Source organism: Arvicanthis niloticus, chromosome 11, assembly GCF_011762505.2.
Source record: "Arvicanthis niloticus isolate mArvNil1 chromosome 11, mArvNil1.pat.X, whole genome shotgun sequence".
NCBI classification, from domain to species: domain Eukaryota; kingdom Metazoa; phylum Chordata; class Mammalia; order Rodentia; family Muridae; genus Arvicanthis; species Arvicanthis niloticus.
The window spans coordinates 64815199-64832034 of NC_047668.1; positions in this window are offsets into that span (position 1 = coordinate 64815199).

A 16836-nucleotide genomic window follows, 5' to 3' on the forward strand; every position below is an offset into this window, starting at 1 on the left:
ATTTTGGCTGTGAGAGTCATATATTACAGAATGTTCAGCTTTAGCAAGATTCACTCTTGGGATGCTGAAAGGACCTGTTGTTCCAGCCCATTGCTCCTGATGCTGTCCAGAGACGTTCTTCCAGAACAGCTTCAGGAACTGCTGCTGATTCCCTGTGGACTCAGTTCATCCAGCCTTTCAGATGGATCCAATCAAAACGTCAGTAAAGTCCTGAGCCTTCTAACCATACAGAGACTGGATAACAGATGCTAAAGATAGCTTTCTTAAGTCTAACCAAATTTTCTAATTTTCCTACCCCTCCTCCCTGCCCTTTAAAGAATTTCTCATTGCCCTTATTCAGCAGGAAGAAGTTTAGGAGAGTTATCATCCTGATCCCTTGAGTTTGGGTGTCTGGTTATGGTTATTTTATAAATTATAAATAGGTTGTCAGTTTAAGGGATAATTTGGAAATGGTTATAATTTTGAACAGGAAGGAAATAGATGGAATGTCTTACTAAATTTATTCTTAAAGTATTATATAGCCACAATCTTACATTGATAGAAATTTTTATAATTGATTCAAATTGAAGTTATAATTTTACATTAGTACAAATTCGTGGATTGATGCAGATTTAAGGTTTTCATTGGTATAAAATTTGTATATTGATATAAAGTTTGAAATTAATATTGTTACTCTTAGATAGACATTGTGCCTATACAACTAATTTAAGACTACAAGGCTTCTAATAAAATTAAGAATACAGCCCTTCTAATAGCTACTATTACAAACTGTTTAGGATGATTAAGTAGTACAAGTTAAGGGCCAAGTAATAAACTCATGGTTTATTAGATTCTGATATAATTATATTTATGTGCTTTGTACAATATTCAAATAAAAATAGCTAAGAGTAGTCAACTTTAACAATTCAGATATACTTTATATAAATAGTCTTTAAAAATATCAGAAATCTACAGAATATGACATTAGAGGCATGTCTGCTCCTGGTAGTACCCACTTCTTGGTTCAAAGAAGAACCTAAGAATCAAAACCTTCGTATGGAGTTGCTCTAGTTATGGCAAAATAGGCACGGAACAAAAATTACCTATTCATCTACAGACAAAAAATACTGTCCAAGAAAGGACACAAAATGCAGGATAGTTGACGGTTTAGCTCTGCCAATACAGAGTAAACAAGTCTTTCATAGTTCCTGCTTTATTTCAAGGTCTGTCAAGGCTGAAGACTGATGCTTCAACGTTTTGAGGAATGAGGGACTATCCAAGTAGTCAGCTGTCTTTACAGACTGGTTAAGTTTTGGAAGCTATGTTTTGTGCTTCCTATATCTTCAGGTAATATTTAACTCATTCTCAGATTTCTGATGGGGTTGAAAACTAATTATAGTGTCATAATCAAACTCAAATTGTTTAACATTGAAGAAGATGATATAGAAAGGAGGTTTTCAGATGATAATACAAATTAAAGTCAGAACATAATTCAGATACAGAATTGTAAACTCTTAAGTAAGGATAAATAGTAGAGTACTTTATCTAATTGACAAATATGATAGACTGGGTGTTAATTATATATCATACTTTGCAACTTACATAATTATTATGGTTATGCTTAATTTGTATCTGAGAGAAATTAAATTAAAAATTTGGACAGAAAGGGTGAGATGTTGGGAATTGGTTCTAATGCTTTGTCTTTGGCTCCTAAAACCTGTGCTTCCAACCTGACCAGTTGGCCTTTATTGATAATAAAGAATTTCTGTGCCGGGCGGTGGTGGCGCACGCCTTTGATCCCAGCACTTGGGAGGCAGAGGCAGGCGGATTTCTGAGTTCGAGGCCAGCCTAGTCTACAAAGTGAGTTCCAGGACAGCTAGGGCTATACAGAGAAACCCTGTCTCGAAAAACCAAACAAACAAACAAAAAAAGAATTACTGTACAGTCATTGGTTGGGCAGGGATATGTGGTGGGACTTTTAGATGGTGTGGGCAAGGGACAAAGGGAAGAAGAAGAGAGAATCGCTATGACTGAGAGGCAGAGGGATCAGACTTAAGAGCTGCAAGAGAGAAACCATCCAGCAGTATGGGGAGGCTGTCCAGAAGATAACTGGGCAGCAAAGATAAAATATAGATTTAGAAGGTGTTGAGCCAGGAATACTGGAAGGAAATGTGTGCTAGCCTTGGCAAAGTTTAGAAGTGTCCGGCCATTGAGCTAGTCAAAACATAGCAAAATTAGCTCATGTCTGGGTGTGTGTGTGTGCATGCGTGCATGTGTGTGTGTGTGTGTGTGTGTGTGTGTGTGTGTGTGTCTTTCATTTGTAAATCTAGAGAGCTCTTGGGTGGATGCAGCTTGTGCATGACCCACTGGGAGCCAAAATGGTTTAACTAATTCACCATTACATGGAGGAGGGCTTAGTGGGACATGGGATCAAGGTGCCATGCCTTTGAGTGGGACACGAGATCAAGGTGGACATTGGATCAAGGTACAGTGCAGTGCCAGCAACTGACCTTTGAGTCATGTGACTTTGGTGAGAATGCTGTGTTTGCTCAGTGGTTCTGGAGGTCCTGAAACTATGTGTAAAAGACTTTTATGTGGCCTCCAGTTCTGGTGGGGGTGGTGAGTGTTTCTATTTAACAGAGTAGAGCCTGTGTAAGCTGGGCAAACTGACAGCCCTGTAGACATCCTGCTCAGGCTGTTATGAAACATTTGCCCTTGTTTCTGTTTTTTTCTAACTCAGAAAGTAGGCTTCAGATGCCATTGGACTAATCCATACTTTGGAGAGCTGAGACTATCTTATTTGGCAGAGTGCTTACCTAGCTTGCACAGACCTCAGTACCATACAAACCACTGTTTTAGTAAATGCCTGGATTGATTCACTGCACTTAGGTGGTAGGAAGCTGAAAGATTAGGTTGTTGAAGGCCATCCTTGGCTACACAGTAATTTCTAGGTCAGCCTGGGCTACATAAGGCACTGTCAAGTTGTACTTTTATTGCTATGTTGCCTTTTTTATTTTTTGGAAAACATTCTCCTCTCTCTTTAATTCTCCTCCCCCTCTCCCTCTTCTCTCTCTCTCTCTCTCTCTCTCTCTCTCTCTCTCATTTGCAGTTTTATCTTTGCTATGAGGTTGGCTTAAGACAGAATGTACTTTGCCAGCCACAGGCCAGTATTCTGTGAAGGCTTGTGGGAAGGAGATATTTGGCAGCAGTATAGCTTAGGAAGCCAATATCTTTCAGCATGACTTACAGTAAATATTTACAAAATTCAGTGGGTGTGCAGACTGAGTGAAAAGCAATCTCACGCACCAATATTTCCTCTGCATATATGTTCCATTCTTCAGTAACCATGACTAATTCCCTGTTTCAAGGAGCAGAGAGAAAATTAGCTCAGCCTAGAAAATAAGGTCTTTGGCATATACATTCTGGAAGTAGACATACAGTTAGAAGGAATAAGAAAGTGAATGAATGCCTGAGACTGCCTGGCACTAATTAGTAAATGAGCTGAATGTCAGTGACTCATCACCATGGCTGCTTCTTACTCTTGCTTTGGTGGGTACCAGACAGCAAAGGGACTGAGCCAAAGGAAGGCACTTACTGAGTATCACTGATGCTGTGGGGTATGAAGAAAGTTAGACACGGCTCTGCCTGTGAGGAACTTATATTTGTAAAGAAAATATATCTAGCAGTGAAAGGAGCATGGTTTGATCCTTAGTCCCGGGGAAGGAAAATTGACAGAGGACTGAAAGATTCCTGAAGATGACAATAGAATGAACGCAAGAAAGACCATTAGCCTAATAGTTAATTTATAAGTGGAATATCTGGAGCTGTCTGAAAGGTAGCAAAGATGAGGTAGGACTGGCCAAAAGAGAAGATCTCTCGAAAGGAGATAGATGTGAGTGCGAAACAGGGTTCCAGGCGGCAGAAGGCATGAGCCAAGTTACAGGGATGATGGATGATCTTGGTGTACAAGACTAAAGCAAGTAAACCAATCTGACCGAAAGGAAGTTTGGGATGATGGACAGCCGGAGGTGCCACTAGAAATTGCTGAAGTCCTTGATCTAGGAAGCGGGAGCTTCTTAGGACACTGTGGAAGACATGCTCTATCAAAGAGATCATCTCTGAATCCCCCATTTCCCCAAAGCCAGTGCATGTGTGTGTATGCACGAATGCGTGGATGCATGCGTGCATGCATGCATGTATATGTGTGTGTGTGTGTGTGTGAGTGCATGTGTGTGTGTGCTCATGCACATACCATGACATGCATGAACTGGTCAGAAGTTAACTCTTTGGAGTCAGTTCTGTCCTTCTACTATTCAGGTCCCAGGTATCAAGCTCAGATCACCCGGCTTGGAGGAATCACCCTTTAACCACATCACCACCATCTTACCGGTCTCCTAGGAAACTATCTTGGGTCTCTTGCCCCTTTGGATTTTCTTTTGAAGCCAGAAGTCCAGTCCTATTAAGTAGACCCATCTTTCCTGACTTCACTGAGTAACTGTAACATGAAGGCTGGGCGTGTCAGGTGAGTGTGTAAGGCCTGGTGAGGAACTCTGCAAAGTGCATTACTGATCCAACTAGGAAGGTGGTTTCCTTTTGCCCTAGGATGTGTGGGAATTCCTTCCATGCACACAGTGAAAACAGAGGGCTTTTCTTATCCACCTCTGCTCCTGAGCTCACCTGGCCCACTCACCTGGATCTCCACCCAAGAGCCTGAGAAAGTAGGTGTAAAGTGGGGGGACTTGTTCAAAGGCTCAGCATTGTATAAAGAGTTCACCCCAACCCCGAGCAAGGCATTATGAATGCAGACCTGATAATGCACTATTGTAAGAGAAGGAAAGACTCAGACTTTGTGGTGGTGCCTTCAGAGTGCAGTAATTCTGGAAAGTAATTACGGAGCAGGAGACTGATTATACAAACTGCAGACTAAACAGTTAGGCTCTGCGTGTGAGGCCAGCTGACAAAGCAGAGGTAATTAATAGGCAGTTACAACATGGAAGATTCTGGAAAACATAGTTTTGAAGTTTCAAATCCACACTCTGACAGAAGAATATTAGAAAGATAGATGTGGTAGAGACTAAGGAGTTTTGGGGGGAAAGACATTTGCAATCACTGTTGGAAAGAATCCCTGGTGAGGTTTGGTTCCCACAATCCCTTTAGGAGAGCATTCCCCCCAGTGTTACGGTTGGCAAGGCCAAGTCTGAGATGATGCTAGAGAGAGAGAGAGACACTGCCACAGCTGTACAAGCAAGCTGCTGCGGGGACCAGACACTTGTTAGTTTTTATGAAGTCGCATGTCTGCTTTCTGCTCTTTGCCTTTCAAAGATACTTCCTGGTGAGCAGATACAACACCAACCTGTCTCAGGAAACCCAAGCTTGGCGGACTGCTGCTGGCGCTGAGTCTGGCTCATTACTTTCCGGGTCAGATGCAGCTGTGGAGTGATGCGCCTTAGACAGATAGGATCCTGTATTCTCCACTTACCTCCTGCTGCAGACACAGTGACTGTAACATCTGACAGAGATGCTTACCCTCCTTTGGGTTCAGGGGAAAGCATGGAGGTTAATAGACTTTGTGGTGAGCCAGGAATTCTGGTTTCAGAGTTGATTTTTAGAAAACTGTGCAACTGTTCTTTGATGACCTCTGACCTTTTTTTTCTCATTTTTTAGACTTTTTTTTATTACAGATCACACACACACACACACACACACACACATACATGCACACACATACACACACATACACGCACACACATACACACATACACACATACACACACACACACACACACACACACACACACACACACACACTTGACTGACAGATCCCTTTGTTTTATCTGTGTGAGACTGAGGACCAAAACGAGAGATTCATGGATATTAGCTAGGCAAGCACGTTATCTCTTAGCCCTATTTTCTGCCTAGGCATTTTTATTTTTTTAACCTTTTACAACAAACAAGATCTTACTGAGGTGCCTGGGCTAGCCTTGAACTCATTCGTCAGGCCACGTTGTTCTCAAGCTCATGACTCCATTCCACGGCCTTTGAAATAGCTGCATCATAGGCCTGTGCTACTAGGCATAATTTCTCTTACTTCTTGTATTACTTGTTATTTGGACAAAATTCTTGATGAAGGCAGCCTAAGGAAGGGAGAGTTTGTTTTGGCTTACAATCCACAATACAGTCCAGTATGTTTAGTCACGGCAGCAGAGCTGGAGGCAACTCATGGCATTTCATCCACAGCTAACAATCGGGAACAGTGAGTGCTCTGCTTAGCTCTCTTTCTCCTATTTGCTCAGTCCCCGACCCCAGCCCATGGGATGGTAGCACTAAGTCTTAAGGCTAAGTCTTCCCCTCTTAATAACCTAACCTAGATAGTACTTTACAAACATGCCTAGAGGCTTGTTTCTATGGTGATTCTAAGTCCTGTCAAATCTACAATCAAGATTACCACCAGCCCCAAACTGCTCAATTTTCTCCTTCTTTTTATCCTTCCCCCTCTCCCTCCTCTTCTCCTCTTCTTTTCCCTCTTCCTTTCCTCCCCCTCTTCCTGTTCCTCTTTCTCTTCTTCTTCTCCTCTTCCCCTTCCCCTTCCCCTTCCCCTTCCCCTTCCCCTTCCCCTTCCCCTTCCCCTTCCTCTTCCTCTTCCTCTTCAGACAGAATCTCTTTACATAGCCCTGGCTGTTCTTGAACTCCTCACTCTGTAGACCAGGCTGGCCTCACACTCACAGACATCCTCCTCCCTCTGCCTGTCAACTGCTGGGATTAAAGGTGCATGACACCACACCTAGCTTTCTTCCTTTTTATATTGGTTATTTTTGTGTCACTATAAACCGAAACACCTGACAGGAACCACTCTAGGAGGAAAGGCTAATTTGGGCTTCTACTTTCTGAAATTTTTGTCCCGAAGACATAATAGAACAGAACAAAGCCATTCACATCTTAGTGGGGATAAATGTATGGTAGATAGCTTTTTTTTTTTTTTTTTTTTTTTTTTTTTTTTTTTTTTTTTTGCATCATAGCAGAACCAGGGTGCAGAGAATAAGACTTGAAACAGGGTCCAGGTGTAATCTCCAAAGAGTGACCTCATTTGACATCACCCCCTAGCCCTACCCCCTAAGAATCTTACAGCCCCCAGAAACTGCACCTCCAGCAGAAGAATAGCCATGTAAGGCAGGAGTCAATGGATGACTGTTTTACATCCACATTCTAAGAGGCTAGAAGACCATCAAACTCTTCCTTCCTTTTTCTATACACCACTTCCCTAAACATTTCTTCCTCTACTTTAGAACAACCATTTTCTCAGGGTTAGCCCCAGGAGAAGCAGTTAACTGGTTAGGTCACATTAATATGCGAGTGTTTGATGCCCTGCTAGGTTAGCAAATGACAATATCTATTTGCTATAAGAGAATAGCTTAAAGCTTTCCTTTGGCATCTATGATCCTATTTCAAACAAACCTGTCACTTAAATTTATGCAAAAGGAAACTGACCATTGGAGAACTTCAGTAACCTATCTGAATAAAAAAAAAAAAAAAAAAAAAAGATGCAGGACTTGAACCAGGACTTTTGGCCCCAAAAGGTCTTGGTCGTTCCTTCATTTCTTCTCACTGCAAACAAATAGCAAATGGATTCTTCTCACCCTTAAGAGTATGTAGTCGTCTAACCTATACCTCCACCATTGTGCCAAATGTAATCCGTACCTACTCTCTACTTCCCAACTAACTGCATTGTAAGTCCCTAAAATTCAAGAAATACAATTGAAAAACAATAACTGGCTTCTTCTTTTCATGAACTTTCTCTAAATTAATATTTTGCTGCTTAAGCTTCAGGGCTGGCCATTTGCCTAATATACCTATGACTGTTTGCTTTTAGATGTCGCTATGCCCCTGTTCCACAAAAATAATGACTCTGAGACTAAATATTTTATGAATAAATGCTCAAGCCATAAGCTTCAGCTCTGTTCCCTGTCTAGCTCATACCTCAATAATTCAGTTGATTCTAGTCTATGTTCTTCCACTAGCTAGTCATCTCTCCTCAGGTTTATGCGTCTGCCTCCTCCAGCTCCAGGGCAAATCCCCCTTGCTTATTCTAAGAGTGCCACATGGCTGGTCACCTTCTTCTCAATTTTATGCATCCATCTCCTCAGAGTGAACCTCCAGTCTTGACTTTTTCCCAGAATCCCGCCTCTCTCTGTTGGAACTCTGGCCTTCTGCTTCCTGCCTCAAGTTCATTGGCCATAGGTTTTTTTTTTTTTTTTTTTTTAAATTGACAGGTGAATACTTTTACACAGTAAACAAGAGATTCTCTCTGTAGATATCCATGACATCTTAATCTTGAGATTATCTGGGAAGCCTCCCCCCCCCCCCAGCTTTCCCTAACTAGGCACAATGTTTCCACTTGTATTCATCATAAAAGATAAATGTAATAACCATGTATGGTCATTTATAGTCATTCTTTTCTTGACTCAATTAGCTTTCCCCCATCTTTTGGATAAAAAGAAGCCAGCCGTATTCAGCTGTGCTCTCTTGCCCTTGAATGAGTTCTCTTTTCTACTTTCTTAAGGCCACAGCACTCTGGAATGGGGTAGGAAGAGAGGAAAAGTTGAGGGCAGTAATTCACATCACTCGGTATTATTATTGTCCAAGATCAACTGGAACTTGCTTAGGCAAAATGGGGAATTCATGCCCCTCATAGCAAACCTCAGGACAAGAGGGAAGAGGCTGGACCTTCAAAATGGTTAGGAAGAGGCCTGGATGACCGGAAGTCTTCCATCCCCTTCCTTCCTTGGTTCCTGCTGTCCTATGCTTACTGGTTCCAAACTTTCTGACTAACATGTGCTAGACAGCAGTGGGATATAAGATTAGCAGCAGCACTGTCCCCACCTCCCCGTCCCCAACCCATAATCACTTGGTAAACTAAAGTCTTGTGGACCAAACTCTCTCTCTCTCTCTCTCTCTCTCTCTCTCTCTCTCTCTCTCTCTCTCTCTCTGTGTGTGTGTACAATAGTACAATATCAGATATCATTTTTTCAAACACTACCCCATCTATCTCCCGCCCTTTCCTTGCCTCCCTCCACCCACCTTTCCTTCTTTCTTTCTTTCTTTCTTTCTTTCTTTCTTTCTTTCTTTCTTTCCTTCTCTCTCTCTCTCTCTCTCTTTTGACAAGGACTTTAATTGGCCTGTAACCAGTGACGCCCTTCCCCCCCCCCCAGTATCCATCTGTCTCTGCCTCCCCAGACTAAAACTATAAGCGCTTGATGCCACTAGATACCCAACTTTATTTATTTACCTATTCAGTTTGGTTACTGGGCATTGACCCAGGTCCTCATGCTCAATAGGTAAACACTTTATTGACTGAGCTATCTCCGCTGCCCCAGTTCTTTCTGTGTGGTTTTACTGGAGCACGGTGATGCCCATTTACAATGTATTGTCTATCATCTATCTTTGCACTTGTGCTACAGAACTGAGTGGTTGTGACAGAAAATATATGGGCCAAAAGCAAAAAACATTTATTACTGATCTTTTACAGCAAAGTTAGTTTAATTCCTGAAAAAGATGGGGTAGTACTGTTATGCAAAGTTATAGACTGGCGTTTATCATGATAGTGATTCCAAACTTGGTCTATCTGCACATGCTGTACCTAGATAACTTCACACAGGAGACCTTGGCTGCTACAGTCAGGATATTTAAGTCAAGATCAGGCTATCACTTTGTAGCTGTGTGGAGGGCATCACCTTAGTTAGTCTGTGTTTTGGATTCTTCTGTGATTCTTCTCTTATGATTGAAGTGATGGCTAACCATGTCAGTTTGATTTGACTAAGGAAGACCTAGGAGACTAGTAAGGCATAGTCTGGGTATGTCTGGGAGTGACTTCTAGAAACAAACAATTCCATTTTGTGGACTCAGATCTAATCAACTGATAGATCATAAAACTGGTGACATTATTGGAGATAAGAAAAAAAATATGAGTTATGGCCTGGTAGGGGAAGTGAGTTATTGGGACTAGGTTCCTGGGAATCTCATTTCTCACTCCTTCCTGTCCCTGTCTTTCCTGTCTGCATTGAGATGATAAAAGCTATCACTCACCACATGCTAGCATCTCCATCATATTCTGCTTAAGGACATGAGATGAGGAACTCTAGACTGAGCTTCCTGAAACCATGAGCCAAAATAAACTCTTTTCTTGTTTAAGGTGTTTTGTAAGGTATTTGGTGACAGTGATGAAAATTCCGACTAATATAGTTGGTGAAAGCTGTGGTTGGTACCCTTGGCTAAGCACAGCTTTAGACCCTGTCTGTTCAGTCCAGTCCTCATGATCCATCCCTGGGATTGCCATTCTTTGGAGTAGCATCTTCCATGTTTCCAAAGTTCAAGGAAGATCTTGGGTAGCAGCGCCACCTTAGTGGGAACCTTGGAGATGAGACCCTGGCCCCCATTTCTTCACTTACTGGTTATCTTTAAAGTCTATTTTCCATTTTCATGTGATGGTCTCCAGAAGTCCAGATCTTATTTTGATGAGGTCATTCTAGGGCCCCAGACTTGACCTTGATTCTAAGGCTGCTTGGCAAAAAAGCAAAGCTTGGCTGCTTTGCTCCTCAGGCAAATTCACTCTTTGAGACTCTACAGTTGAGCCCTGAGTGCATATAAACTAGTATTGATGTCTGTCAAACTCAGTATCTATGAGTTCAAGACTTTGGGGGTACTTGTGGTTTTCTGCCAACTTTTACACTTGAGTTGCATGTGGGGCTTATCAGCCTTTACTCCTTCACATTCTGATATCCAGCAGCCTCCAGTCCATGGCGCCTTGGGGAAACAAAGGTGGCATCCTCCATCCTTGCTCTTGTCAATGTCTCAGCATAATTGACAGCCACCCCTGAGATGACAGACAGAGGTAGTCATTCCATTGTTCTCAGGGATTGATGGAGACTGTTGTCTGCCAAAGCTAACAGACTCCCTGATGATGCTTTCACTGCCTCCAGTGTGTTGGCATGAAATATACATGTGTATGCCACATTGGTAAAGATATGGGCATGTTTTGGTCACATGGGACCACTCTTTTGTTTTCTATTCTTCATTTCTTCTCATGTTTCTTTCCTTTCCCATTGGAGGTGGTGTGTGAAAGAGTAGGGGTCTGTCAGTGTTGAAAGAAATCAAATTACAAGAATGTAGCAATGTCCCTAAGGGCTTCAAATGAAAATATGGTTGGGAAAATCTGCTGTAGTTTTACTATACAGTAATCAATACAGTGGTACAAAATGTTTCCTTAATGTTCTGGGTAAGATTGGCCCTTTGTTGTTCTCAGAGCATTAGTAGCAACTTTTGAGGCAAGGAAGCTGGGATTCATGAGTGATAATAGAGCCAGCATTAAATAAATGGCATTAGGGAAACCCAGAAATTGCTATGTGTATCCCAGGTGGCCACTAACATACGCTGTCACCCTCCTCAGTACTGGGATTACAGAACATATTCTGAAGAGCCATGGTGATGGAAGCCATAACAGTGTCTCCGTTCTTTTCTCTGAACAAAAAATATGAAATTAGAATATTAGACAATAACGAACACAAACAGTTCTGGCATCTACAGGAAGTGAGGATGCTACCTAATTATCACATGTACTGACTGGATAATAAAAGAAAATAGAAAAACTCCCTTTTACTCATTATTCTGAAACCTTGCTGAAAAATCATTATGCTTCACATAGGTGTGTAAATAAAACAATAAAATTGCTTATATAGACAGAATCCTTGAAACAAAGTTGCCAGAGTTGCATATTCTAGAGATGGATCTGCTTGGTGTCAACTTTCTTTCTTGGTGACACTCTTGCCTGTGTTTTCTTTCTTTCTCTCTCTTTTTCTTTCTTTCTTTTCTCTTTCATTTAGGTTGCTTTTTCTTTGTAGTCTAATTTTCAACTATTAACTTAATATTTTGTGGTATTGTGTACTGCTCGACTTCTTTCAAAGCACGTAGCTTTGTTACCATTTGTTTCTCTTTTCTGTCATCTATCTGATTTAGCTTGTCACTCATTTTCTCTCTACCCCCCCCACACACACTACACAAGCTGATACACATTTTAACATATAGGTATATCTATGCAGAATCTGTTCCTTGCTTTAATGATTATGACACAGAAGCCCACACACCTGACCTAGGAAAGAGAAGATAGAATTGATAGCCTTTATTCTCAGATCTTACATCTAGAGTCTCAAGTCACAGTATGTGTCAGGGAACATTTCTCATTCAAACTACCACATATACCAATTAGGTTATAAAATCATTTGCTCCTGACTTCCTGTGCTATTACACACTCATGCAGAACAGGGCAGGGCATCTGAGACACAGCAACTTCAGTGCATTTAGATAATGCATGGGGAAGGTGACAGGATTTTGTTTCTTTTGTGCCAATTTGTACATTAGCGTGTCTTACGTGGCAGATTAAAAACTTCTTAAAGCACTAATGTTGATTAAAATGTTTGTTTAGGCTTGGTCAGGACTCCTAAAAGATCCAAACCACATTCTTGTCCTTCAGCAATTTTAAAAGCCTGCTCAAAAAGCTTTATCTCATTGTGTAAATAATATGTTTTCTATAGCACTACTTTTCTTTTATTAGGTAATTAACTAAAACCTCTAAATATAGAAAATCAACCCAAATTCCTTACCTTTTTTAAGGTAAGGAGATATGAAAATCTTTATTGGATGTTTTATTTACATTTCAGATGCCATCCCCTTTCCCCATTTCCTCTCCCTAGAACACCCCTATCCCATCACCCTTTCTCCCTTTTGCTTTTATACTATTTTTAAAATGTTAATCAAAGGCTTTATAAGTTTGGTAATGCTCAATAACAAGCTGTTCATACAATCAGAAGTGTAACCCAATACCCAACCTAGATATATCAACTATCTTTGACTGGTGGAGACACGCAAACATCTCTCTCTCTCTCTCTCTCTCTCTCTCTCTCTCTCTCTCTCTCTCTCTCTCTCTCGTCACTTAGCTCCTCCTCTCCTTCTCCTCCTCTCCTTACTCCTCTTTTTCCTCTCCTTACTCCTCCCACCTTAGCTCCTCCTACATATCACCCTTCCTGTTAAAATAAAACTTTTCTCTTAAAATACAATTAGAGCATAACTATACCATTTGGGTCAGTAAGGTACAAGATAGACTTAATACCCAGACCATCATTTTGTTGACTAACCAGAACCTCTGTCATCCCTCCTAACTAAAAGACTTAGTTCTGAACCTGGCTTTTTTTTTCTTGGCTTTAGAATGAATGTCACCTGAAAACTATCCTCTCAAATCTTTTCTCTCAAAGTAAATAGCAGGGATTGGCTATGAGACTATAAGTCTTCAACCCCGTCAGAAATCCAGAATGACTGAGTTAACTGAGATTATGGGAAGCACAAAGCATAGCTTCTAAAACTTAGCCAATTTATAGAGACCGCTGAACACCTGGACAGTCCCTATACTACAAAACGTTGGAGCATCTGATCTTCAGCCTTCTTGCCCAGGATCATCTGACAGACCTAGTGATGCAGAATTATTAACGGCTGATTACTCTGTCTTGGCAGATATAACCAGCTGACTATTCTGCAAGTGTGTCCTTTTCTGGATGGTGATTTGTCTGTAGATGAAAAGAGGCAATTCTTGCCTAGTGGTTGTCTCCCCACAACTGGAGTAACTCCAAGGATGCTCAATTTCTTCTTAGAATCTAAGACAGGAAGCTGTCAGAAGCAGACAGATCTCTAATCAAAATGAACATTACTACAGAAAGGTTTGTAATGTCAATTCTGTGGACTTCTGATGTTTTGAAAACCAACTATCCATGTAAGGCAATCTGGACTGTTGTCTGCTAACTTCTCTCTATTTTCTAAAGAAAATATAGACACCACCCTAACAATAAACTCAGAGCCATGAATTTGCTATAGGCCATTAACTCACAGGCTAACCATCTCAAATCAGTTAGAAAAGTTAAAGAAGGACTGGGTCTAAGCCTTGTATTCCTAAATGTGTTATATAGGCACAATGCCTATGAGAGTAACAATATTAATCTCACTTTTATATTAATAAGAAGCTCATACTGATGAAAACAAATTTGAAATCAAAGTAAATTTTGTACCATTTAAGAAATTATAACTTCATCTTAATAACAATTATACATATTTCTACCAATAGGTTATGGCTATGCAATAAATCCTAGCTAATTCTCCCTGTTCCAGCAAAACCATTACTTTTCCCTAGAAAGACAGCCCAATATTAACCACCTTAGTCCCCAAGACCAGGGAATAGGGGTGCTGACTCTTCATTAACTTCTTCAAGATGATTATGGCAGTTGAGATATTAAAAGAGGGGTGGGGGGAGGAATAAATTGATAAGCCTCTGACGCTGTGTCTTCACTGCATCCAGCTGGAATTCCAGGACATCAGAGGTTTGAGAAGGTCTGCTCAGATTGCTTGATGAGTAGATACACCAAGGCTGTGTATTCTGCAATATACAATTCTCAAAACAAATTTTAGTATCAAGGTAATTTTTTGTTTGAATTCTGGAATCTAGTGTTCTGGCGGCCTGCCTCTGTCATGTCTAATCCATATAATTGTGGGAGTTTTTATGAGGGTGTGTTCCCACCATCCTCCCATTCCAGCCTCCCTGCTGTCTAATTCCCCAACACTAGGGAATCCAAACTTTCAGGCACCAAGGCCATCCACTTCCACTGATGCCTAACCCCTTACCCCATCCCCCCTCCTTCAATTACTATGAGGGTGTGCTCCCACCATCCTCCCATTCCTGCCTCCTTGCTCTCAAAATTCCCCAACAGTAGGGAATTCCAATTTTTAGGCACCAAGACCACCCACTTCCACTGATGCCTGGAAAGACCACCCACAACTACCTATACAGGTGGAGCCATGAGTCCCTCCCTTTGTGTTCTTGGGCTGGAGATTTTAGAATGGCTACTCCAGCTTGTTTCTTAGGATCATTTGCTTGAAAACTTGTTTTTCAGCCTTTTACTCTAAGGTAGAGTCTGTCTTTGTCACTGAGGTGGGTTTCCTGTATGCAGCAAAATGCTGGGTCCTGTTTACGTATCCAGTCAATTAGCCTATGTCTTTTAATTGGGGAATTGAGTCCATTGATGTTAAGAGATATTAAGGAACAGTGATTGTTGCTTCCTGTTATTTTTGTTATTAGAGGTGGAATTATCTTTGTGTGGCTATCTTCTTTTGGATTTGTTGAAAGAGGATTACTTTCTTGCTCTTTCTAGGGAATAATTTCCCTCCTTGTATTGGAGCTTTCCTGCTATTATCTTTTTGTAATGCTGGGTTTGTGGAAAGATATTGTGTAAATTTGGTTTTGTCATGAAATATCTTGGTTTCTTCATCTATGGTAACTGAGAGTTTTGCTGGGTATAGTAGCCTGGGCTAGCATTTGTGATCTCTTACAGTCTGTATGACATCTGTCCAGCATCTTCTAGCTTTTATAGTATCTGGTGAGAAGTCTGGTGTAATTCTTATAGGTCTGCCTTTATATGTTACTTGGCCTTTTCCCCTTACTACATTTAATATTCTTTCTTTGTTTTGTGCACTTGGTGTTTTGATTATTATGAGATGGGAGGTATTTCTTTTCTGGTCTAGTCTATTTGGTGTTCTATAGGCATCTTGTATGTTTATGGGCATCTTGTTCTTTAGGTTAGGGAAGTTTTCTTCTATAATTTTGTTGAAGATATTTATTGGCCTTTTAAGTTGGGAATCTTCACTCTCATCTATACCTATTATCCTTAAGTTTGGTCTTCTCATTGTGTCCTAGATTTCCTGGATGTTTTGTGTTAAGAACTTTTTGCATTTTGTGTTTTCTTTGACAGTTGTGTCAACATTTTCTATGGTATCTTCTGCACCTGAGATTCTCTCTTCTATCTCTTGTGTTCTCTTGGTGATTCTTGCATCTATGACTCCTGATTTCTTTCCTAGGTTTTCTATCTCAAAGGTAGTTTCCCTTTGTGATTTCTTTATTGTTTCTACTTCCATTTTTATGTCCTTCACCAGTTTGGTTGTGTTCTCTTGTAATTCTTTAAGGGATTTTTGTGTTTCCTCTTTAAGGGCTGCTACCTGTTTACCTATGTTTTCCTCAAATTTTTTGAGAGTGTTATTTATGACCTTCTTAAAGTCCTCAATCATCATCATTAGAAGTTATTTTAAATCTGAATCTTGCTTTCCTAGTGATATGGGGAATTCAGGACTGTCTTGTGTGAGATAACTAGGTTCTAATGATGCCAAGTACCCTGTGTTGCTGATGCTTATGTTCTTGCGCTTGCCTTTTGCCATCTGGATCTCCTTAGTGCTACCTGCCCTGTCTCTGACTGGAGCCTGTCTTTCCTACTATTTTGGTTGTATCATAACTGTGTGGGGTGGGTGTTACTAATGGGGTTAGAGCTGGGGCCCAAGATCTGCTCAGTGCTCAGGCGCAGACAGGAAGGAACCAGTGCCCCAAGGTTCTTACAATAGTATGAACATGGGATTTAAAACTAAGATTTTTCCAGAAGCTTATGTACAAAGCTAATATGTATCATAACAAAATGGTTAATATCCCTTCCCTTTCTCTGCCCTCTCCAGAAAAAATCTGGCAGAACCACTGACTAGGAATTGGGTTTCTTTTGGAGTTCTTTGAGAGACAGCTATAAGTAGGGGAGAGATGTTGTTATTTCGTGGTTTGTTTTCCCACTGTGAGCTACCATAATGTGAATTCACACTGAAATCTACAGAAAAGAGTTAAGGAAAAACACAAGGTTTTTCTTTAGGTGACTAATAGAACGTGGCCCAAAGTGAATGCTCCCTGGGTGGCAGTTTGAAGAGCAGTGATTCATCTACAAGGAGTTAATTGTCAAG